Raw genomic sequence first — 25456 nt, forward strand, 5'->3', positions numbered from 1 at the left:
TGCTACAACTGCATGCTAAATACATCTGGCTGTCCCCTGGTGACCGTGTGTGTGTGTGTGTGTGTGTGTGGGGGTGTGTGTGTGTGTGTGTCCGCCCGTGAGACTGCACGTATGTGTGTCATTTCTAGTCACGCTATCCTACCGAGCATCAATACCCCACCGAGCGCAGCCCCCACCCCCTGAGGAGTGAGTGGGTCAGGTGCTGTGACAGCGTTGTCAATGACAGGTTGCCAACGCCGTCTGCCCACGCCAACGTCAGCTCGCAACCCAGAATCCAACTCAGTTCAAGTGCGGCATGAGACAACAAACGTCCAGCCACAAGACAGTCCAAACATTAAATCATCTGGTGCCGTTTCGTTCATTGAGCAAAGACTTTGGAAAATTTCAAGGCACACCAACAAATACGAAGGTCAGAAAAAGTATGCTGGTAAATACGGTGTTATATACGGGCGACTTTATAAAATAAATAATTTTTTTTCTCCAACTCATTCACTGCCAGACATTTTCAGTCACTATTTTACACTAACGTTTGAAAAGATTCTAAAAAATATACGTAAATACGTTCCTGGGATTGAATGGCTGGACTGTGAAAAGACAAATAAATTTGTCAATGGCAGTGAACGAGTTATTATTGCAATTGCGATTTAATATGCGATTATTTTTTTCTTATGTATTTTTCAACAAACACAAGCAATATATGAGTCTGTTTTACAATAAACAGCAGATTTATTACACGTAAACAAACCAACAAAATCAGTTTCACAATTCCTACATACGCTTTGTTGTTTGCAGTGATTATAGTTGAAAACAGCAATTCAAAGTCTCCTTTCCCCAGTTGATGAGAGACATGATCGCAGCATGCGTGACGTCACTCACATCTGCTACAAGTTAGTTTGAAAGTAAACGCGCAACTGTAGCGTCCGTTGCTAAGTAACTTGCACACATACAGAAGAACGCTTCAATTCTCCAGTTCCAATTAGATCCTCTTCACTTGACGTTTCAAATGCCAACTGCTCTGCACCTCTCCTCCGGGCCCCATTAATATTCTCCTTCAATTAATGTCATGGCCAGAAATACTAAAAACACTCAACAATGGGTCCACATGATATACAGTAAATGACAAAAAGGTGGAAAAATACAAATTACATTGAAAAATTAGAAGGTTTGCCAACTCAAAAGCGCCATCTTTGAAGTCATCAATTTAATGTTATGTTTGTGCTACTGTTAATGATTTATCTCGTGTTCTGTAAAGTGCTTTGTTACAGCTGCAGCTGTTGCGAAAGCACTATATAAACAAAGTTGAGTTGAGAAAAATGTTTTGGTCGCATAGGTTAGGCTTATACTCAAATAAAGGCAACAGAACCATGAATTAATATGAAAGATGGTTCATCTACTTCAGTTGGCGTTAACTTACTTTGACTTGCAGTCTTTTAAGCATTCCCTACAACAACTTCACAAAAAACAAGCAAAAAAGTGTGGTGTAAACATAAAGAATAACATAACATAAAGAATTTGAATAAGAAGAGATTTGGCTCAGGCTTTTTCTTCTTTGACCAAAGTATTTAAGATAATTGTCAGGATACAATTTTGATTAGGAATCAGAAGACCATTGTGGAAAAATAACTTATCGCTATGGGAAATTTACTCCAGTCATTTTGTGTTTACACGAAAAGACTTTAGTGACAAAAAAGCCCGTGGGTGCTCAAATAAGCACCCATGTCACACAAGGCTGTCAACCTCAGCACTCTCCCTTGTAACAGATTGCAGAGGGATTTTTTATGAACTTGTTTGTTCAATTTCATTGAGACACATAACTCCCACTGCCGCTCCACAACAACAACATGGAGGACACATGCGGTCTGAGCGCCAGGATGTAACCACTCTGCCCACTCACTCGTAGGAGAAGTTGTCCTCCTGTGAGGCGTTACATTAGAGCAATGTCCTCCTGCACAGATCAAACCTCCAATCAGACATGAGAGGGCCTCAAGTGGACCACCGAGCAGTCAGTCCACATCAGAACCGATTCTCGGAACTGCGAGCCAACTCATTACCTCAGGATGATTGAAACACACATGCTATCACTGTTCAAGTTTTCAAGTGAAAAAAAAATTTCGGACCTAATGCGGGGCTTCGGGGGATTCTTGCTTCCGAGACAAGAAGTTTTTTTTTACTCCAGTTCCCTGATCTGGTTGCGGTGATTGAGTTATGCTTTAATGCAGTCTTTCTCAAAATGTGTGAGTGCAAAAATCCCCAGGCTATCTGTGAGTAAGTCGGTGGCTGAATTTTCCAACATCTTTTAAATACTGTAAAGGCAAAGTTTCAAGTAACAAAATTTCAAGTAAGTTTTGAGCAGAGGGGTGGCAAGGCAAGGTATAAAACACTCACTGGCAAGACCCCACCCTATCTTTGATTTCTGCTCATCATGCATACCACCAGCCACACACTCTGTTCCAACAGTTTTACCAACCATTTCATTCCAAAGTCCACTTTATTTGTGATCCTGGGACTTGCTTGGCTAAACTTTCTCAACAGACTCAACTTGACTTTGACGTAAATTTGAATGACATGACTTGACAATTCTTTACTGTTTACAGAGCTTAGCATATTACAAAAATTTCCCGGTCCGTTTATCGCCTTCCGCCTGCAGACGGGGTACCCTTCCGTCATCCCTCTATCCGCCTTTTTGTCCAGCCCGAACAACATACGAGCGATATTTGAAACGAAAGACTCACCGCGGCATGGAAGCCTCATTGCGGCCGGACTAAAAGCGTCTCCTTTTAGGACCTTTGAGGACCACGGCCGCGGCCAACGGGAAATGGAAACCGCGCCGCAAGCATTGAAGCCTCACCGCGAAAATAGACGATGACGTAGATGGAAGAAAGGGGCTTCCAACTTTGCTTAATTCGTTTATTTTTTAAAGTTTCAGGTCTCTCGTTTATCGCCGACAAAAGGGGCAGCCGTCATAGGAGGATAGACGGACCGGTCCGGAATGCCCAGCTCATACCGTTTGCATGTGAAAATCTGCATTCACAAGATATTGTGCCGTTCCTTTAGTTTTTGAGAAAAAAAAAGTGATTTTGTGTTGGGTGCACATACCTGGCAGCCAACGCTGTGCTACAAATATCATGGATGGGAAAAATAAAAATCATGGATGGAACTCTGAAGATTACAACATTGGATTCTAGGATTATGCTTTTGATCAGAGCGGGAAAAAGTGAATGGCAGCATTTTTAACTCAAAGATAAGGCAGCAACTACCAAACCTAACTTTCTGGTCACTAAAAACACAAAAAAACAAAAGTCAAACTATATTATCTTAACAGCCTTGGTAACCGCTGGTCAAGCATGGACAAAGTCAAATGTCGGTTACGTGTCTAATTGAGAAGATAGACTCCTCTCCCAATACAGAAACTTGTTTTGGAAGCACTCAAAACTTCTCAGTATTGAATCAATCGCGACCGGACTGTTTTGGTCATCAGTTCATGCACATATATTAGCTAGGACAGCTCTAGCCTATCCAGCCAATATGCATGAACAAGCTCTGTAATATCCATTACTTTATCAACATATCAATTAAACACGTGACAGACAAGAAGCTAAAAACTAACTAAATAAAGCTAACTACTAACCACAATTTGACTATGCCGCCAGATGCAGTTGTTGTTTTGTTTCATACAACTACTACATGTTCCTCTGGCTGCATTTCACAACATGCCCTTTTTAACCGCACACAATTGACCTTCTCCAGCAAATTGCTTGAAGGGCCTGCATCCACCACTACAGGCAAGCAGGGATTAACTTCTCTCTAATGAAGGGCACTCCAGTCGCCCTATGACGACCAACAGATACCAAGCTAGCGTCGCTCACCGGTGGGCTGCCTTGGCTTTGTCGCTGAAATGTGTTAAGACCGCTGGAGACGTCTACAGACTGTTAAGTGCGGGCTGACTGAAGTTGCGCTGACACCGTGTACACAAGCGCTGAAGGCGCACACGCAGTTCAAACAAATGCGCGCAGCCTTTATATTTGCACATGTGCTGAAAAAAACGGCAGAGAGATCAACAGCCGTGTTGGTAAGGGTAACAACGCGACAGGGTGACAGCGCTGCGCGTACATCCATGTGAAGCCGCCTCCGCTCTAGTTTGTGATAATGGCCTCACCTGCTTGAGAAACACGGGTGCTATCAACTGCAAGTGTCAAGGCTAGAAGTCAGTAGTCCCCAAACACATTTGTGACAAATCATCAAGTGTGTTACTGGAATAGATCCATGTTAGAATTAGAATGTACTATGCGACTAACCTAGTTGAAACATGGCATTCTGATTAATATCGCATTTGTGGAATATGAGTGAAGCAGCAAAATCCACCCGTTTTTAGCCATCTCAGTGGGCGGCCATTTTGTCACTTCTGTCGACTGAAAATGACATCACAGTTGCTCATGGCTAAGGTAACAACCAATCATAGCGCACCCGTTTTCTGAAGCCGACCCATAATAGGTCGCTATCTGAGCCCTGAGCAACTGTGATGTCATTTTCAGTCGACAGAAGTGACAAAATGGCTGCCAGCTGAGATGGCTAAAAACGGGTGGATTTTGCTGCTTCACTCATATTCCACAAATGCAATATTAATCAGAATGTCATGTTTCAACTAATGGGCCTGCATAGAACATCTTCTTCTAAAGAACATTTTTGGGGTTAACTTCTTTTTTTAATTATATCGAATACGACGTTGTGGGAATCAGATAAAATATTACCAGATCAAAGCTTTTCTTTTACTTTGGGTAAAAATAGCCACACAGATGCGTTAGACTAGGCCTCTTTTGCACATGAGTAGATAGTGGTAAGACAAATACTGAGGCGTTATTTAGGCTGTGTCAGCCCCTGCGTGGGCGTTGACGGAGAACAATTTGCTTGATAAGCCTCCACGGCTGTGCGTCAATCTTTCTGGTATTTTAAAACCTGTTTAACTTTTAATTGCAGTCCTCTGTTGTGGTCCTTCATCTTATAGCACGCATTAAACAAAAAGATCCAGCAGAAGTTCAGGCAAAACTTAACAGATGATGTAACCTTTACATATGTTTAATTTCCATGCAAGCATAGAATGTTCCGTGTCTATTTTCACCCAGGCTAAGAATATATCCTCATCACAATTGTATCAAATTACAAACAACCGATCTTTTTGCGCTGCACTAATATCCTGTCTGTCATTTATAAATGTGTGTTTAACAAATATCTATTGAACAGTGAGATGCCATATTTTACCTCAACAAACATCCATCCATCCATTATCTGTACCGCTTCTCCTCACAAGGGTCGCGGGGCGTGCTGGAGCCTATCCCAGCTGTCTTTGGGCAGTAGGCGGGGGACACCCTGAACTGGTTGCCAGCCAATCGCAGGGCACACAGAGACAAACATCCGCACTCACAATCACACCTAGGGGCAATTTTAGAGTATCCAATCAACTTACCATGCATGTTTTTGGAATGTGGGAGGAAACCGGAGTGCCCGGAGAAAACCCACGCAGGCACGGGGAGAACATGCAAACTCCACACAGGGAGGCCGGAGCCGGGATCGAACCCACGACCTCTGAACTGTGAGGCGGACGTGCTAACCAGTCGACCACGTGCCGCCCCTCAACAAACAAACAAACAAAAACTTACTGCTGTACGACTCCTGCTACTCATGTTTTAGTAGCATCATGATTATGATCATGATAATGCTGCTCTACTCTTTCACTGTTCTGAGATTCCCACATGACCCTTCAAAGACCAAGAGGTGCATATTTCTACGGAAACTGTGTAAATGTGGTAGCAACAGTCAGTCTACACTGTTACACTGTCCCATAAAAAAATACCCACAAGGCATGTGCAGTTTCAAGATTACCACAATTTATCTTGATTCAACACACACTAGTCAATCTAAAATCCATTCTAGCAGACACAAGAGGTTGAACAACGAAAGATTTTTTTGCAAATTAATCGATGACGTCGTTGATATTTTTTATATTTTTTTGAGTCATGAACAAATTTCACATATAGACATATGTTGATGGACTGGAATAGAAACAAATAAAGCAAATGAGTACAACTGACCATTAATTAACGATGAATGCAGTTGTAATTGGTGGGAGCCGTGCGTTGGTTTTCAATCACCTCAATTTTGACCCATCACAGCCTCAGTGTCAAAACCTTTATCACCTTTTATATCGTTCTTGTCTACCTCATTAGGAAAAGCCAAACAATTTCAGCGTAAAATAAATACATTGTAGTCATTTTTATTGCTGTCAAATGGCAAAACAGGTCAAATTTGACCTGAACAGTACATACTTTTCCAAAGCACCTTTAACTCATTCACTCTCAGACATTTTCAGACCCTATTTTACCCTAATGTCTGAAAAATTTGAAAAAAATATAAATAATATAAATAAATTCCTAGGATTGAATGTAAAATGACAAATAAACACGTCAATGGCAGTGAATGAGTTAACATAACCTCTCATCTAAAATGTCTGCACATGCCTTCAGAGTCAAGGCAGTTTCAAAGAGACATACTTTGCTTTTTAGTAAAGTTCTCATGAGGGATGACCCGACTCCACATGCTTCTGCTGCTCGTCTGATTTGTTATAGCCCGCCAATGACAGCACTTATGCATAAATGATTGTCACATTTCCTCGCCATGGCCCTCGGTGACATACCGGAGACATGCGCTTTATTTATGCATAAGCGATGTCCACATCTATCTAAGTGTTCTGCACTTTAACATAAATCACTCGCTTTCACTCCAGTGCGTCACATTACACGTGTTTGTAAACGGGGCTATATGCAAAATGCCGTTCATTTGCTCCATGGTCCATGCATAATGCAACTTGGAAAACATTTTTCAAATCTAATCTGCCTGTCTTTGACATAGTGTTACATGGAAAGGGTTATTTTAAGCAGCCTACAGAGAGAGCACTACGACAACGCTTGCTGTCAGTTGTGTACTAGTTAGCTAAGCTACAAATCAGAATTCAGTAGTACCTTTAAAGTGGTCACCGAAACATTTAAAGACATTAAACCTAAACGCACATTTTATTTTGTATTTTTTTAGCACCTGTTCTCACCATAATTATAAAAAACGAAAAGTCTCGCTCCCACAGTTCTCCAAATAAGATGTGCTTGCTTTAAGCTGTTTGTCACTCCCAGTTTAAGTGTAGTATAAAACCGACACAAACAACAATTGAGACCGCCAAAGACATGCTTACGTAAATTAGCAAATACAGTACTGTAACTATAATATTCAAACAAGTGCTACTCAAACACATATGGAGCAGCAACACATACAATAAGAGCATACAACAATACAACTACAGTGGTTCCTTTAGATATAAATTTCATCCGTTCCGTGACCACATTCTGAAATAAAAACAATCATATTATTTATTTAACCTTTATTTAACCAGGTAGGTCAGTTGAGAACCATTTCTCATTTACAGTGACAACCTGGCCAAGAGGCAGCATAAGAGGCAGTTTCATAAAAGTGATGAGAGCAAAACAATAAAAACAATATCAAACATAGAAAAACATACAACATCACATCACCACATCAGTCTAAATGGGTTGATGCAACGTTTGTGTTCAAATATCCGTTGCTTAAAGCGTAAACCGCCACATAAATGCCCTTCGTTAACATGTCTATGGCATTTCCTATTTTGTGTTAGCATTAAGATAGCGGATTTAAACGCAAAGTTATGTGGTTGTTTTGAAAACAATTCTCTTTGATTTATGTTTAGTTTGACAGTAAACTAGTTCACTTCCGACCAGGGGCGGGGCCAGAACGTGGCTAATGGGTGGGCCTGGAAAAATCAGGGTGGGCCTGAATATTTCTCTCACTTCGCACAATCCTCCTGTCCCGACACATGGTATATTCAAATAAAATGACAAAACGAATAATATGAAGTTCAGATCTTCCTTAGACAACCACAAATATGGCATTCTTAATATTCAATTTTAAAAAAAGCACAAATAATTTTATAATTTACTAAACATATAAAAGTATATATTTTTTAATGCATCTCACTGGGTGGGCAGCCTGTCAATCTGGGTGGGCCTGTGCACACCCAGGCCCACCCATGGCTCCGCCCCTGCTTCCGACATAAAGCTTCTCATATCTCATCTTGTTGCTGGTGGGTCAAAGCAAAAAAAAAATTAAAAATCATTCAAACGATGGTTCTACAAAAACACATCAGGTCACTTGTATCTCAAGGCACCACAGTATACAGGATTGTTTTGAAATTCAACCAAAAAGCCCACCAACCAACATTGTTGTCCACCTTTGAAGTTTTATTGTACTTAGTAGTCCAACTGCATCTGCGTAGCTTCCGCATTTCCAGTGGCTCATTTATCAGAGGTGAAAGTGTGCACTCAAGCCAATTGGCTTCATTAAGGCACAAAGCGTGCCTCTGATCTGAAGCTCCTCAGTGCACTGCGCTATTAAATAAAAATACCAAAAGCCTAATTAATTGAAGAACAGGTATTTCTGCAGGCAGAGTCAGACTAGGCTGTGTGAGTGTGTGTAGTGTAGAGGGGGTAATATCTTTAGTCTGGGAAGAAATGTAATTTGGACGTGGCGATGGGGAAATGTTCCGAGGGCAAGCGGAGCCAGCATCTGTCTCCAATGAAGGAAATGTCAGGTCCTGTTTATCATATGTGAGCGCTTGCCTGCTGACATGGATGTAATTTTACACAAGCAACGCGCACACACGCTGCATTTACATAGATTGTACATGCAGCACCTTCCACACGCCATCATCCTCCTTTCTCTCTCCATCACACCAATGACCTGCACCTCGCAAAGCCGGCCCAGTATGAATTCTCGTGTGCTCAAATGAGAACATTGAGACACAGCAAATAAAGCGGTCTCCCACGCACACACGCGCGCGCACACAGCACACCTCTCAGCAAACATGAGCAGCTACCTATTTACAATTCAATATAAAGACACACACACACAAGACAAACAAATAATAAAAGCACTACATCTGGCCTTCCCACCAGCTGTGTTGCCCTCGAGGGTGAGGGACAGTTCTAGAATTAGTTTTTGATATAAAGTAGGCCTATTTGTTAAGTGCAAGATTTAAAAAAAAACAACAAAAAAAAAAACGGTCTTTCTTCTGTTCAGACATACCGCAATACCAAAATAAATATAAAATGAATTCTGAAAGCTAATTCATATAAGATATTAATTGACAAAAACGAAAACTAAAACTATAATCATGGTTGGATTTAGTTAGTAAACGTAAAATGTAGTTTCTGTTCATTTTATTTTTTAGCGTTTTAGTTTTTATTTTAGTAACCAAAATGGTTTTTCAATTCTAGCTTTGTTTTTTTTCATTGGTTTTTGTTAACCATAATAACCTTGGTCAGCCATTGGTAACATTTGATCAGATCACTCTGATTGCCTCTTAGCTAGCAAATCAGTGTGCGAGATAAAAGTGACAAAAACAAACAGAAAGGAAAAAATACATAGTAAATTAAGCTGAGCTAAACTTTACTTTTTGCTTTGGTTTGTTCCTGCTTGCATGTCGGGCAAGGTATATGGGTGCATTTTATATAAAGAGGAAGTCAACCCAAACATGTTGTTTTCAAGAATTCTAGTTCTATGTTCTAGTTCTATACAGGCGCATTCTGATTAATATAGCGTTTGTGGAAGCAGCAAAATCCACCCGTTTTTAGCCATCTCAGAGGGCGGCCATTTTGTCACTTCTGTCGACTAAAAATGACATCACAGTTGCTCAGGGCTCAGATAACGACAAATTATGGCTCAGCTTCAGTAAACAAGGGAGCTGTGATTGGTCTTTACCTGAGCCCTGAACCACTTCGACAAAATGGCTGCCCCCTTGGATGGCAAAAAACAGGTGGATTGACTCTTATTCCACAAATGCAATATTAATCAGAATGCCTTGTTTCATTCAACTAGTGGGCTTGCATAGAACATATTCTTGAAAAAAATAAGTTTGGATTGATTTCCGCTTGAATGAAACCCTGACTGTGGATGGTATGATAAACAATGACATCTCAGCCATGTTCGCTTTGTGGTAAAGGCTAAACCAACAGACTCTAAGTGAATGGAATGGAGAGTATGACGTGTGTGCGTTCATGCAAGTGGCATCTTATTGCCACCCCTCAGTAAGTTATTGTGTCACCCTTCCCCGACCCACCAAATAATTTCTGGCTCTGCTCCTGGACACGCTAGCAGGCAGGCGTAAGGAGAGAGTCATACTAAGCGAACAGGGAAATAAGTGCGATTGAGAAGATGACACGAGACCGCCGTAACCAGGCCGCAAAAGCGTACGGCCTCGCAGGGCAACGCGAGGCGGGAAACCGGACGAAGAGCTTTTAAATAAGTGAGGAGACACGACCATAAGACAGTAAGAGGAGAGCCGAGAAGTTGTGGATGAGAAAAATGGATCCCGCGGGTTAATGTGGTGGGCGAGTGACACTATGACATGCTCTGGGACATTCAGCACGGCGAGACAGACTGATCTTATGTCAAGCATAAATCCATACCTCGACTTGTGATTTTAATTGGTTCTATGACCAAGCTTGTAGCACGATTTGCTTATACAATAAACCAATTATTGAAATGAATTGAAAACACCACAGATTTTTTGGGGTTGTTTTTAATACAGAAAAAAACAACTGCATTGTAAAACATAATAAAAAGTGAATGTCAAGAAATAATGTTTTACGGTGTACTTAAGCACACAGACTGTGGTATTCATGTGTTGACATATATCTTTAAGTGGCATGGCTTAGTGAGCCTGCCACTCATTTAATTCAGTCTGAGCATCTGCTTCCTGCTCCTTGGGTGTGTTTTCATTTTGTACTTGGGTGTTCGACTGTTCGTCCGGGTGAAACCAACCCATACTGATTACTGAGAGTCTACTCTTTCCTTTGGTACATTCTGTGCTTCTTTTGTCACAAAACACACGGGTCTGTGGATGGATCAAAATGCTCATGTTACCAGCTGTTTTGGCTGGCAATACTGAAAAAAGCTGGCAAGCTATGTTGCAATAAATTGACTTAGTTTTGCAGACAAGGAATTGGAATAAATAGGCCTACTTGTCTGTTGTTGTTTTGTTGGTTCAACAGGACTATCATTTACATTATCCATTGTTTGGTATTATTGTTCAAGAAAGTACAATTACTTTTTTAGCAGATTACTCTGCTAATTGAAGGGATAGTCAGTAGGGTATTCGATTATTAAAAACTATACTGTGAAATGTTCTGAGAAAAGGTCATTCTACAGCGTGACATGTCTACTACTCAACAGCAGAAATTGCAATGCAACAGCAGCAGCGGGTCGGAAAAGAGCAGAAGGGGTGGGGAAGCAAATCTCCCGTGCAGCTAAAATAAAGAGTAAGCCCTCCTCCAATGTCTGGGAGCCAGACAGCGTTTTAGCGGGATCTCTTGTGTGCGGCAGCTGAGGCGAAGTGATGTTCCCTCGTGCCGCACCGGTTGGATGACTGAGTGAGCCCCGCTAATTTCTTTGCCCACGGTGCGCTCAACAGCAGCCCGGGCGCCAACAGTACTTCCTCGCTCGATCCACGCCAGCTCACTGCGGATCAGCACACCTCCCACTCTCACCTTTTGCGACCTTCCCTAAGCTCCTTGCTCATCCCTCGTTTCCTCTCAGTGACGTGAAGCTTGCCCTTATTCGCAAGCCAAAAAAAAAAAAAAGAGGCAGGCAGGCCTGTTGGCGGGTGTTACTACCAGTGGATTCTCTAAGTGCACAAGGGTGTGTTGCTTTTCCTTTGGTTTAAAAAAAAAAATGTTTTTGTGATGATAGCTACTTGTGCCAATTTCGATACAAAAGAGCACCGGTGATTGCAAAGAGGAAAAATGTGATGATGACAAACACAGAACTGGAAATGGAACGCATTGCAAGGTGGGGACAGCTGTAAAGTACAATATGACTAAAGTTGCAATAATAATACAAATTAAAACATTTCCTGTGCAGTTGTATACAACTTTTAATGATGGCTGAAGTTGGGCTTCTGAACTAGAATTAATTTTAATCGCATTTAATTTCATTCAGGTATGGAAAATAGCATACACTCTAAAAACAACTGGGTTAAAAATAACCCAATTTGGGTCAGAAATGGACCGATCCACTACTTGGGTCAATTTGACCCAACTTTCAGGGTTGTTTTTGCAGAAAATGACCCAATAAATGGATCGTTTTGTACAAAACAACCGTCCAAAATTGGGCTGTTTTGTACAAAAAAAATACAAAGGTGGTTCGAATTGACCCAGTAAGTGGATCTGTCCGTTTTTGACCCAAATTGGGTTATTTTTGACCCAAGTGTTTTTAGAATGTACTAATTGGAAAATGCTATCAGATTAGGAATAATCATTTTGTAGTGTATAAGACATACAAAGTGTTCAACAAAAAAGGTTAATTTTAGCAAAATAGATTTTGCAGCTTCTCCGTTTGAAAAAATTACAATTGTTCAAAACAACTGCGTCACTGCACCTGCATGTGCTTTCAAGTAGCTTTTATACCACCAAAGACAGTTGTGAAAACAGTGCATGGAAAATGTAATAAAATTGTGCTCAAATTTTGGTAAAACTAGCCTACAGAAAACTAAAACAGCCTATAATTATGATTTGAGATTATTGCTCAATCAAACTAGATCAGGGGTCAGCAACCTTTAACACTCAAAGAGCCATTTCGACCCATTTTCCACGGAAAAGAAAACACTGGGAGTCGTAAACACTTTTTGACATCTGAAATTAACATATTAGCCTATTCATCGCTACCCGCATCAAACATTAATTTAAAGTCTCTTTATAAAACAGAAAATGGTATTGTTTTAATAAATTTCCATTGCGTACCCCTGGTATATGTTGTTGTAATTAGCAGAGCTGGGCATACCGCTTATGTGACGGACCGGTCCGCCTATCCGCCTATGACGGACGCCCATTATTTTGTAGGCCATAAACGATAGACAGGAAACTTTGAAAAATAGTCGGACTAAGCATAGTCGGAAGCCCATTTTTTTACATCCACGTAATCGTCTAGTTTCACTCCCAGCTCTGGTAATTAGAAAATAAAAACTGTAAAAATAAAAGAAAAAAGTTTCTTCGGTCGTATTAAAATGACATATGTCCAAATATTAACAATAATCCTTGCCCAGATGTGTCGTAAGTCTTTAAGTTCATCCATGAGGTCGGTGGGTCAGGAAAAAATGTGTACCAAACAACAACCTCTGTTGCTCAAAACAATGCCAGAATTTTTATGTGCACTGCTGATACTAAATTTATCTCCACATATTGTAGGTGCAGGAGTTTTCTTGAGATGGGTTGGTTGACCGTTTTGGTGTTTAAATATAAATATTCTCCACAGTACTTGGAAAAGTAGTTGAGAATTACCACTGTAGTCGATGCATTTCTCACTATCTTCATACGACATGGGAATCTGATGTGATGTCAACCATATCAACATTCAGCCACAATGTTACTCCCCCCATTGCTTGGGGTCAAGATTTATTACTCGACCCTCCTCTTTCTTTCCTCACTGAGACTGAAACGCCGACTTTGACACAGTTGAGTAGATGGCACCTGGAGCCAGAGTAGAGCTTCCGACAATGTGCTTAGAAAACACAACCGCTTTGATAAAAAAAAAAAGAAAAAAAACACGAGACTCCCTGCGAGCCTTCTGGCATCTCTGTTTGTTTGTCTGTGTGTGTTGCATGCATGCTTGGCTGGAGAAAATGCCTCCTTTACATGACAAATAGAATGCACGCCTACACGCATATACATGAGTGACCCCAGATTAGCACCGAAAACTAAGCCCAAAGAGCGCAGAGCGGTCCGTGTTTGATAGTTACCCAGCGGTGAAGACGTGACTGAAGTGGCTGCAGGATCTGAGCCTCCCTGGAAACCAGCCAACGCTTCTGTGGCTGCGCTGCGTGAGGGGGAGGAGGGGCGCGGGAGGCCTGGATGCGGAGTAATGGTGACAGCGGCGGCGGTGACGACTGGAGAAATCTCCTCTCGGGTTTAGCGGGCGACACCTAGAGAAAAAAAAGGGGGGGGTGGGGGGCGGAACGGAGTCAGAGACCACTTTGAAGGACCGAGAGATGTGAGAAACAGGTTGAAAAAAGGCACATTTAACAGCTGTCTTTTGGAATAAAACGCCATGGCATGCAGCTCAGAGTAAAGGTTTAGCTGAGCAGGATGGACAAAGCGCAGCGGCCATGCTAAAACTTGGCTTTGCGGGCTATTTATTGTCAGCAGAGAGCACTCGGTGACCTGGAAAATTAAAGTACAGGAAGGGCAGCGGGTCCTGGCAAGAGGAGCAACGTTGGGAGTGGAATGCCAATGAGAGTCCTCGCTACTCGGAAGGACTGCAAAACCAGTTTCGTAAAGCTTCTCCTGCATTTAAGCATGCCAGAATTGCACAAAGTGTTCTAAAATCACACAAAGCCATGAGACAAAATACAGAGTAAGACGAAATAGAAATTTCCTTCCTGGTGTGGCAAAGACTGATACTGAGTTCACTGAGAGCACATACTGTACATAACACCGCTAGTTTAGAGGAATTCACATTTTGGCTGCATCGAGAAGCCTGTTTCACCTTGATGCTAGTCATGCTAATGAGACTGGTGGTCCTCAGGGAAGCCTCCTCTGCCCTATTTTGATTCAACTTCATAAGATTATACTTGGCAATTTACCACCATTGTGGCGATTAACATTTTTCACATTGATCAGCCCTAACGCAGTGTACACTTTCATTGCCTTTCCTAATGACATTAGCATCCAAAAGGCTATGATACTCAAAACTGGGCGACAAATTTGTCAGCGTAAAGTGATAGTCTAATCCAGTTATTCCCAATCTTGAAATGATAAAAAATAAGTGTTTATCACAGTTTTAGTGATTGATTTTATATGATTGATGAAAGTCAGGTCTGAGTCTATCAGCAACCCAAGATTTTGGACTTGGTTTTTGGTTTCTAAAGCCAGTGACTCCAGGTATTTTCCAACAGAAATCCTATTTTTCTTTTTTGCAGAAAACAATTACCTCTGTTTTGTTTTAGTTTCGTTGAAGGAAATTTTGGTTCATCCAGTTGTTCATTTGCTCTGGACAGGGACACAATACACTGATTGAACTGCTGTGATTTGGGGACAAGGAAGCTAGTTGATGGTTTCAACTGCTGAAGCAAATCTGTTAAAGTTTTTTGATCGTATTGATTGTATTATATTGGAACGTGAACTTGAGTATGTGTTGGAATTTTTAAATATTAAGACAGACCAAACGTATCAAGTATAGTATTTTAGTATTAAGTTAGTTAGTTTTAGTATTACGTTTTTTGGTATTTTTATCCAAATTGTTGTCAACATGAATGTTAAAGTCAGCAGTTATGAGCAGGTAGTCATAGTTATATTTTCACAATGCGATGTCTGTAATGCGGAAACACCACTCAGAAGAAAATGAAAAAAAAATGGAGATAAGTGTTTTTCACATGACAGTGACGATTTGTTGGTGTTGCCTCATTCACAAGAGTGTTTTGGCAACCTTCTGTTAGCCATGTTTCGCTGAGGAGAGTTAATGAAGATCTTAAGTCATAATGATGTTATTAATCAATAGTGCTTTGTTAACTAGTGATCTAGTGTTAAATAGAGCTAATCTTGCAGTGATAATGGGAGACACTGGCTTGATTAGAAGTTGACAAGATATCCTAACTAGGTTAGTAGCTCTGGGCTTTTTTTCTTATTTGGTAACTCGCCCATGCCGACATTAACTAGTCGCAAATCAGGGAACATATAGAAAACCAACCTTCACACTCACATTCTCGCCTAAGAACAATTTAGATTGGTCAATTGCATCACCCTTCCATTTTTTTGAGAAACCTCTACCCAAATTTGTGGCTGGCTGACACCCAAGCCAGTGAAGAAGCCATTACATTTGGGGGAGGTGATAAAAATGCACATTAAGTAGAGGATTTTTGGGGTTGTTTTTTTTCCAATTTTTTTAACATTAAAACCTTTTTTTTTAATCATTTTGCTTAATTACTCTGTGAATAATGCATGAGTCTTAATCACAAAATGCTGCCATATGCATGAGGTTGTTATCTACGGAGGTGGTCCTGCGAGTAAATCAGCGCCATCCTGCTTTAAACTCATCTTTGAAAGCATTTTATTATACATCGCTATGCAATGCTACTCTTATCTTCAGAGTCAGTCTAATGCGCTGAGGCAGATTTTAACATGTGAATACACACATCACATCCTCAAGGAGTGTTATTGTACCGACTTGAAGCTTTTAGTTAACGTTCAGACAGTTTTTGACAGCAGGCATGTCGACTTGCGTTCATGCATTTTAAGCGTCATTTTTCTGCTCGGTGTGGCTGAGGTGGACAGAAGAAAAATATATAGAGCACTCCCTTTAAGTTCAAAACAGATATGAAAGTTTAATACCAAGCTGGCAGTGAGCACCCAGTAGAGAGAAGAATGAGGTGAACTATTTTCACAAGTCGTAAGTGGCATTCATAATTCACATTGTAGTTTTATTTCAGAGGAAATATTCAGTCGCTGCCACTGTTTGCGAGCGGATGTGTGTATACACAGCAGTGAATGACAGACCAGTTCATGGCTTTAATGGGGCCCATATGCTAAGTTTATGTGTGATGCCCCCATCCACCCCCCTCAGGGTGCGCAAGTGAAAATCATGACAAGACAGCTCGGAGGCGACGCGCTGAGTGACACATTTCATTGGCTGGGCCGACAGCTGAGATGCAGCTACTTCACACCATCCACTCAATAAACAACATCCTCCTATTCGTGGCAAATGACCTATTAGTTATAGGATGATAATCTATGCTTGTCACGGATTGTCATTTAGGGACGCCCAGCGGGGGGCATATATTTATGTATTTATTTAAAAAAGAGTAGAGACAGCGTTCAGACAAGCGGAAGGTTTTGATTAACCATAAAATATGCACATAAATAATCCAGCTGCTCAAATGTCTCAACCCAAAACGGATCTTCAAAATGCATTTTTAATCATTACATTTCAATCATTTCGCTGGAAATTGTGCGTGGGCCAAGACGGGTTGTGCTCACTCGTATTCTGGAGAGTTCCCCACACGGAAAAAAATCTCAAGGGAATTTATCATAGACAATCTAGATTTTTAATGGCTTTTATACAAATAGTTGTGTATCTGGAGTAATAACAACCTAGTAACTCTTTGCTTTGCTGACTATTTCTGAAAATGTGTTTCGCCCCACTGAGATATTTTGGACTTTGCTAATGTTAAAAAAGGCCCAAGTACATTATTAAGTTACACATGCATGAAGAGTGCAATGATTTTGTTTGACTAATCAATGATCACTCTATTGTGGGGAAAAGATGCAGGAGAGTCGCCAACACTGTTTCAAAGAATTGATCGGCAATTTGGCCAATCGATGACCACTGAGAGCTCCAACTGAAGACTCAAGCCTGACTGAAATTATGGTCAGCCTGTTCCCAAATCATCCTTTGTCTTGGACCCTTATCTCTTGGGTGTTGATGATCCCCCTCATTCTCCTGTGTTTCATGTCAATCTTCGGGGCTGAGCTGGGTCGTCTGCATGGCAACTAGATGATGAGTTTTGGTGTGTCAGCTGGTGACTGAGGAAACAGACTTACATGATACGCAAACCTATTATCAATGCCGTTTCGGTGGCTTCCCCTGACCCATCTTGCTTCACCCAGTGATAGTCCAGGTGTGCTGAAGAGGTGCCTTGGAAGGCTGCAGTCGTCACCCAGTGTCTTTGGGGTGTTACGTCTGCCCCACTGTTTATGTCTCCTAATCATGTGGAAGTTGCAGAGTTTTTTTTTCCAAGCCCACACTACCCCCCCCCCCCCCCCCCCACACCCCCTTATGGAAGCAAAGACGTGTGTTTTTTTCCCTTCCCCTTCCTTGTGTTTTTCTTTTTCAGCTACGAAAATCGGGGCACCAGGCTTCTCCGTGCCGTCTCCCTCTTTTGGACAGGTTGTAACTGTGAAGTGAATTTCATTGCACTGTACTTGACAATAAATTTGATTCGATTCCATTCCATCAGATTGTAAAAGAGAGTAAGGGTCTGAGCATCTGTCTTGGGCAGAATATGGTTGATTGGAGGGAAAAAACCGACTGTGAGCAGCGGTGAATCACACTTACACATGTGATGATGTCACCGGATTTCACATACATGGTGATGTGAGACAGGACGCTGAACCTGCTGGAGACTCCATTCTTGAGACTGTTACTGTTTAATTTTGCCATAGCTTATTTATATTTTAAGGGCCTATCTCATTCCCCTGGACACTAGTTGGCAACCTCATGGCGATTCAAGTCTCTGCCGGATGCGGACATATCGCCGCAACATCTTCTGGAATCTACCTGGGTCATCAGGGAAACGCTGTAAACCTTTTGGAAACTTTTTTCAAGACTCCAGCAGGTCTCTGAGACGTCGTGGGGACGAATTTTGTCTACAAATAAGGAGACGTCTCTGCAATGTCCCTGTGACACCTCCGAGACCAGCTCGAGACTGAGGAGACATCGCAGAAATGTGTCAGCTACCGTATTTTCCGGACTACAAGTCACATTTTTTTTCATAGTTTGGCCGGGGGTGCGACTTACACTCCGGAGCGTCGTATGTGTGAAATTATTAACACATTATTACCTGTATATCATTTCACATGTTATTTTAACACACATAAAGAACATAAAGGTAAATCCTAAAAGCTATTAAAATGCATGAATAATTCAAATGGTTAAAATCTAATATTGTGCTAAATAAGTAATTAAAATAGTATGACAAAAAGACAATTTGACTGTCTATCAATCCATCTATCAATCCATCTATACAAAATAGTGTACTGCTCCTTCAAAAGGCGGCGTGCCTGGCAGTGCATGGTCTTGCATCATCAGCCAGCCACACACACACAAGCACACACGAGAGCGGATGAGAGAACAGATAATTACAACCGAATACAAAAATACTTTTGGAGACTTGGAAACATTCTACATGGTCGGCGATAAATAAAAGACTTATTTAATCGATCTACAACCGTTTTGGTGAGTTTAAAGTTATCTTACCGTAACTTTCTTGTAATGCTACATGTGTGGATGTTAGCTAAATGTAGCTCGGTGGAAATGATGTGTACTAAGCGCACAATTTTATTCATTTGATTAATATGGACACATTTATTTGCGTTACGCGACAGAAACAACTTGGATTCCGAGAGGGGGTGGAGGGGCGACTTATACTCCAGTGCGACTTATATATGTTTTTTTCTTCTGTATTATGCATTTTATGGCTGGTGCAACTTGTACTCCGGAGCGATGTACAATCCGGAAAATACGCTACTTCGAGGAAATTGGTTGGTCTTCACAAGATGTCGTCCTAGCAAGCAATACTTTGATCGCCTGATCAGTCGCAAGGACTTCTCTGACTAGTGTGATATACCATAGTTAGAAAATTGAGCACAGCGAAGCACAAATCTGACCAGGCGTTAGAGCCATTATTGGACTACACCCTTCTGATTTAGAGAAATGGACGTCCCTGTTTTTAGCCGACAACAACATATTCATGGCTCGCTATTCATGAATTGTTGTTTTATTTTCTGTGGAACTTTCCTTGGATATTTGCTGAAAACATTCGTCTATATACAGAATAACGGTACCTTCCTTTTCATTTCCACAAAGCAACCTTAAAGAATGCCATATTTCAACTGGTGGGCCTGCATAGAACACATACTTAAAAACATATATGTTTGGGTTGACTTGCGCTTTAAAGCAACAGCAAAATTCAACCAGCCTGAGTTTACACGGACGACACTCACGGTTGTCAAAGCATGTCTCTCCAAGGTGGAGGATGAGGGCATCTCATTGCCGTGAGCAATTTCCCAGCATCCTCCCTAGCATCGGTGAAGAGCTGCAAGAGTTTAGTCACAAAACCTGGCCGAGTCACTTGTCAATTCAAATAGGACAGCACACTCAAGCACACTTGTCACACAAGCGCGCCATTCATCATCCACAGCGTTAACCCTCCCCTGTCACGTTCGCGCCGGCTGGATAATGAAGCATTTTGTCATCAGGAGTGAGCACGCACTCATTCAGAAAAGACTCCCTGCAATGTTCCGCCGGTATGAAACAGCGTCTGATGGATGGCAAGCCTTACAGTAAGGGGGGGGGGCGTGCCCACTTAATTGAATCAAACCAAATGGAAAGCCGAGAAGATTAAAATTGGCTTGGTGGTCACCAGAAACGGCCCGACGAGGAGAAAAGTGCAACCACACACGCGGTTAATTAAGGTATGTTTGCATTGAAGGTGCAAGAGGTTGTTTTACTTGAGAGCGGAGGGGAATTTTAAGTGTCCTTGTTGTGTTAACAGCAAGGAGAAAAAAAACAGACTGTCGAGGTCACCTGTATGCAATGAATGGCAATTCCTATTTAGTACCACAGTGGAACCCATCCTTCCATTGTCTCTCGTGTTTGTCCTCATTAGCGTTGCGAGTGAACCTATCCCAGCTGACTTTGAGCTGGTCGCCAGTCAATCAGATTAGCAAAGCCCTGTTAACGCAGGGGACGTGTTCCGAATGCACCCGCAATACGTGAAAATCTACGAGATAGACCATAAAAAAATGTTGGGTTCTTTTTATGGCCAAGAAGAAGATTCCCATGCGGGAAGACACTCCCTTTTCACCTGACCTGCTATGATACCTGGAGAAAACACACTTAAGTAGGGGGAGACCTTTCAAATTCCACAACGAAAGACTGAGATTGAAATCCAGAACCTTCCAACTGTACAGATGTGATCATCACTCTTCAGCTATGATAGTCATTTGAATTATGGTGACTTCACTTATATAGTGGATTACTTTCAATGCAACATGTCTAAAAATATTTTCTACAGAATCCAATCAGCAATCATTAGACCAGGGGTGCTCAATACGTCGATCGCAAAGGTAGTATTGGTAGAGCGCATGACATTTGTAATGGCTGCAATCTGTATTTTGAAATAAGATGCTTTTATTTTGAAAATGTCATACCGGAAGTTGCGTTGTACAGAATCTCCGTAGTTTTTCCTCGAAATTCCTCGTTGTTTTGCCAAAGCTGAGTGAATATACAAAGTTAATATAACAAGTTTGTTGAAGCTTTGCATTTTTGACAGTAAGGATTATCTCTGGGAGAAGACTGCCGTTGGTTGAAAGCAGGCCAAAGTGGTCAGCACTATTTTGCGTTGTCTATCGTGATTAGCTTTGACGCTAAGCAAAGCTATCTTTGTCATAAATATAATATGTTGTATGTCTGAACTTTTAGTTCTACGGTGTCTTGGCGTTTTACTGGGCAATAAACATATGTAAAAGGAACTGGAGTCTCGCATCCAATCAAATGGGCGGCATAACATAAAAAAAATTGATGTTCATAATTATGTTGTGTTATGCGGTAATGCAAGAAAGAATCCTCAATATGTTGAAAGATAAATATGTTTTGCATTTTTTGTAGTGGGTAGGACCTACCCACTACAAATATGCAAAACATACTCTACCTGGAAGGTAGATCATTTCGACTATAAGTAGCTCGCATGCTGAAAAAGTGTGAGCACCCCTGCATTATCTCATGTCATCATGTCATCTTCCAAGCCGCTTATCCTGTACAAGTGTACAGGGTCGCGGGGAGGTGCTGGAGCCTATCCCAGCCGACAATGGGCGAAAGGCAGACTACACCCCGAACTGGTCGCCAGCCAGTCGCAGGGCACACACATAGACACAGTCACTGAGCGGGAACCGATCCCACGCTGCCCGCATACAACTCAGGCGTGTGTGCCACTACACCATCAGTGACACACCCCTGCATTAGACGCAACATAATCACTCGACAATTCGCATGGATCTCACAAGGGTTTTATTTACGTGCTAATAAATCCTGTTGCGTGATATATTTTTCATAAGCCATTATCGTGGCTAAAAATCATTCATTTCAGCTCACAGCAGGAGCCAAGATGTTTTTTTTCCAGATGACAAAGGAATAATTGACAATAAGTGCAAGCGGAAGAAATGGGCTCAGGGAGGAATACATAATGATGAGGAATCCAAGATCAAATGAGAGACAGATGAATGTCTCACATTGTGAAAGTGAGGTGCAGGAGTGCAGTCTGGGTCCAACTTTTATTCCCGTTAGGCCCAAGTGGGTGCAAATGAGAACGGTGGCTGTCAGTCAAACTTGTGTCACAAGTACGTCGAAGCAGGCCCAGTACTTGTCCGATGCTCAGTCTGCAGCTTGCTGATAAAGGTCTGCTAGTTACATATAAAAAGTAAGGGCGGCATGCTGGCCAAGTGGTTAGCATATAGAAAGGCGGAGCAAGGCAAGGACTAATGATTTAGAGGAGCCGTAGTAGGGCAGTGTTTTGCCGGGGCAGTTAGCTTAGCGCTTAGCATTCTCCTGGTTGTTCCCCAGCAGCTAGCAAAGTAAAGAGAACGTGTGGCTGTTTGACATGGATGCGCCATTTCAGTCAGACATGCTTGAAGTCGTTTTCACACCGAGGCTGATGCAATGACCTAGTCAACAAACAATCATGATTGGTTGGAGTCCAAATCGATACCATAGGCCACATTTCTAATGTGTATCGCATATATCCAGGTAGGGTTGGGAGGTTAGGGTTACTGGAATTAGCAAAGTAAAGAGCCATTATATTAAAGTATTATAAATGGATTACTTTTAATTACTTTGGGATTACTCCAATACCAAATATGTCCCAAAAAAGAAATCAAGACTTTAAGACTAAGATTTAAGTCCAACTGTCCAACAGTCTGCATTTTGACAGCCCACCAATTCATTTGTAAATGTTATTTAAAATGAATGAATAAGTCCTCCGGTGAACCCGAACCCAAAACAGTAACCATCCATTCCCTTTGAGTCGCTTTTCATGCCAACATGCAGTGAGTGTCCACATTCATCTCTCTCCCAGCATTGAAAATATGATCCTGCAAAGTAATCCTCATTTTTAATAAATGGAATGTGATTACATGTTTTTTCTGTACCTGTAATGGATGATATTACTTTTTTTTCTGAATTCTGACACTATGTTTCAGATTTGGGTGTTGAATGTGAAGACCAACAAGAAAACCAATCAATATCAGATCCATTACACAAAACATTACCCAGAGCCAGAACAACCTTTCAATGCCAAACCCAAATGTTTAAAAGTCTACAGAAAACAATTGGCCTCACTGTGAAAAAGAAATAAAAATAGTACAAGTAAGATAATGAGGTGACATTTAGTGTGTGACAACAGTGTTTTAATTTGTCTTCATGATATATGCAGTTCATTGTGTTCTGATGAGCCGATGTCTTTCGCCAGTGAATATGGGGCCATTTTTTAAATACATGTACTGTGGAGACCGGTGTATTGCTTTTAAAATCATTTCAACTCAGTAACTGTGGGAGGGGACAATTAAAAAGAATGTGCACACACATATATCTCAAATAAAGTTGATACAAAGAGTATATAAATGTGGCACAGTACTTAAGACTCCAAATGCTGGAGCTGTCTTTCTGAATTTGTCTTAAACAAAGCTGTCAGATCAATCAGCACATTTTCCCAGCTAGTTGAGTAAGAACTGGACCAATCTGCCGAGCACACAATGTCCAGCAGCCTACTCTGTGTGTAAATGTTTGCTCGTAGAAAGTACCCAACCAGGCACCGTCCAATTGTTTATAAAATTACAGTACAACTATCATCCAATTTGATTTCTATTCTATTTCTATTATGTGTGGCTTTTTTTCCCCCTGACAATGCACATTTTGTCATCATTGGTTTTTTTGTTCACCTTTTTATATACATGTAGTTATGTTTGTTTTTTGTTATCAAATCAAATATACTTCACTCAAATACAGTGGCCTTCTTTCTAATAAAATCACGGCTGACTGTGATTTGGCTTGTCCACTGTACAGTATAAGCAGCTAGACTTAGTTCGTTACAGTAGGATGAAGTCACTTTTTCATCCAACTGGTTCAAAAAAAAACAAAAAACAGACAAACAGACAAACCCCACTGCTGGCCGAAAACCTTGATTGTCATTAGAATTGAATGTGATGGCCTTTTTTGTGTTTGCATGGGAATAATCACTGAAATACAGTAAACACAGCAGTTAGATTTTGTGTGGTTCATTTATATCACCTGTTAATGATTAATGTGTGGTTAACGGTGTTGCATGAATCCAATTTTATCGAACGTGGGATGTTTATGTTAAGGAATGTTGCGGTACGTTCAAAAGTTGAGGCTGTGATCGTGTGCTTACCAATGCTGAAGTGATGTGGACTTAATTCATTTTTCTCCCAGTACTGTGGCAATCCTCGATTCAATGGATTTGAAATCAAACCAACAAGATGTTGTTTAACTGAAAACTTTCAGCCTTAAAATGAGGTTATTTAAATCCAAATAAGGTGAATGTTTAGGAATCACAACAGTTTGCATATGTGTTGACCACTTGGTTCCACAGAGATCAAAAAGTCATGGGCTAATTGGCTGCTCGGCTGTTCCACAGCCCGGTGGGCATGCATGGCTGCCAATCCAATTGGTTCCCTTGTGTTTATTGATGATGTGACAAAAGCAGCAGCATGAATTCTGAAGTGTTTCAGGCAATATTATCTGCTCAAACTCAGCCAAATGTTTCAGAACTAATTGGACAGCGCATCCCAGTACAGATGGGCAATGACTCGAAGTACACTGCGAAAGCAACCAAAGAGATTTTGAAGGCAAACAAGTGGAATTATTAAGCAATCCAATTCAATCAACTGACATGAATACGAAGGAGCATGCATTTCACTTTCCGAAGACAAAACTGAGGGGATATGCCCCAAGAATAACCAGGAAGTGAAGTCACTTGCAGTAAAGTGGTGACTAAGAATTAAAAAGGAAAAGTTTGATTTATGATTGTTAATTTGTTATTGTTGTTTGGTATGTCAAAGTAGCCACAGAAAGTATATGGATTACAGCTCCAACGTTTCAATTAGCCACTCAGACTCTCCGTAACTCTTCAGAAGACACTTCCGCTAACAACCCAGGCTAAATTCCATTTGTGTGAGTAGAATGAGTAATTTTTTTCAGCAAATAGCTGTGAATAGGTTCCATAGTGTGTGTGTGTGGGGGGGGGGTGCATGAAAATGTGAATATATGAGTAGCAAAACTATTATGAAAGGGTTCAATTAACTTTAACTGTATCAATTTTAGGTCATTTCAAAGAGCAAAGTGTTAATCATTAAGCATGAGGTGTCAAGTCCTGAGTATTGGCAAAAAAATTATAAAACCTCCAAAGAAATTGTAGGACCTCCCCCCAAGGACCTCCTGACCAGGAAGCAGTGGAGTGTGAAAATCCCTCCACGGCTTAAGCTTCCATCAATTTTCTCTGTTGCTAAGTTGTCAATCTTGCCAAGAAGCAGACCTTCACAGT

The 25456-nt window shown here is 41.2% G+C and overlaps 1 protein-coding gene across 5 annotated transcripts in view; it reads right to left on the bottom strand.

The window, feature by feature from the left end:
• Positions 1-25456, bottom strand: part of drp2 (dystrophin related protein 2) — a 179278-nt gene that overhangs the window by 113548 nt on the left and 40274 nt on the right. For all 5 annotated transcript variants that reach the window (XM_086023899.1, XM_086023898.1, XM_086023897.1 and 2 more), the window contains exon 2: positions 13868-14050. The gene's annotated coding sequence lies outside the window, so the exon portion shown is untranslated. The remainder of the gene's footprint in view (positions 1-13867; positions 14051-25456) is intronic.

The sequence above is a fragment of the Filicampus tigris genome, chromosome 2 (assembly GCF_054856515.1).
Source record: "Filicampus tigris isolate MCC_2025a chromosome 2, RoL_Ftig_1.0, whole genome shotgun sequence".
Lineage (NCBI taxonomy): Eukaryota > Metazoa > Chordata > Actinopteri > Syngnathiformes > Syngnathidae > Filicampus > Filicampus tigris.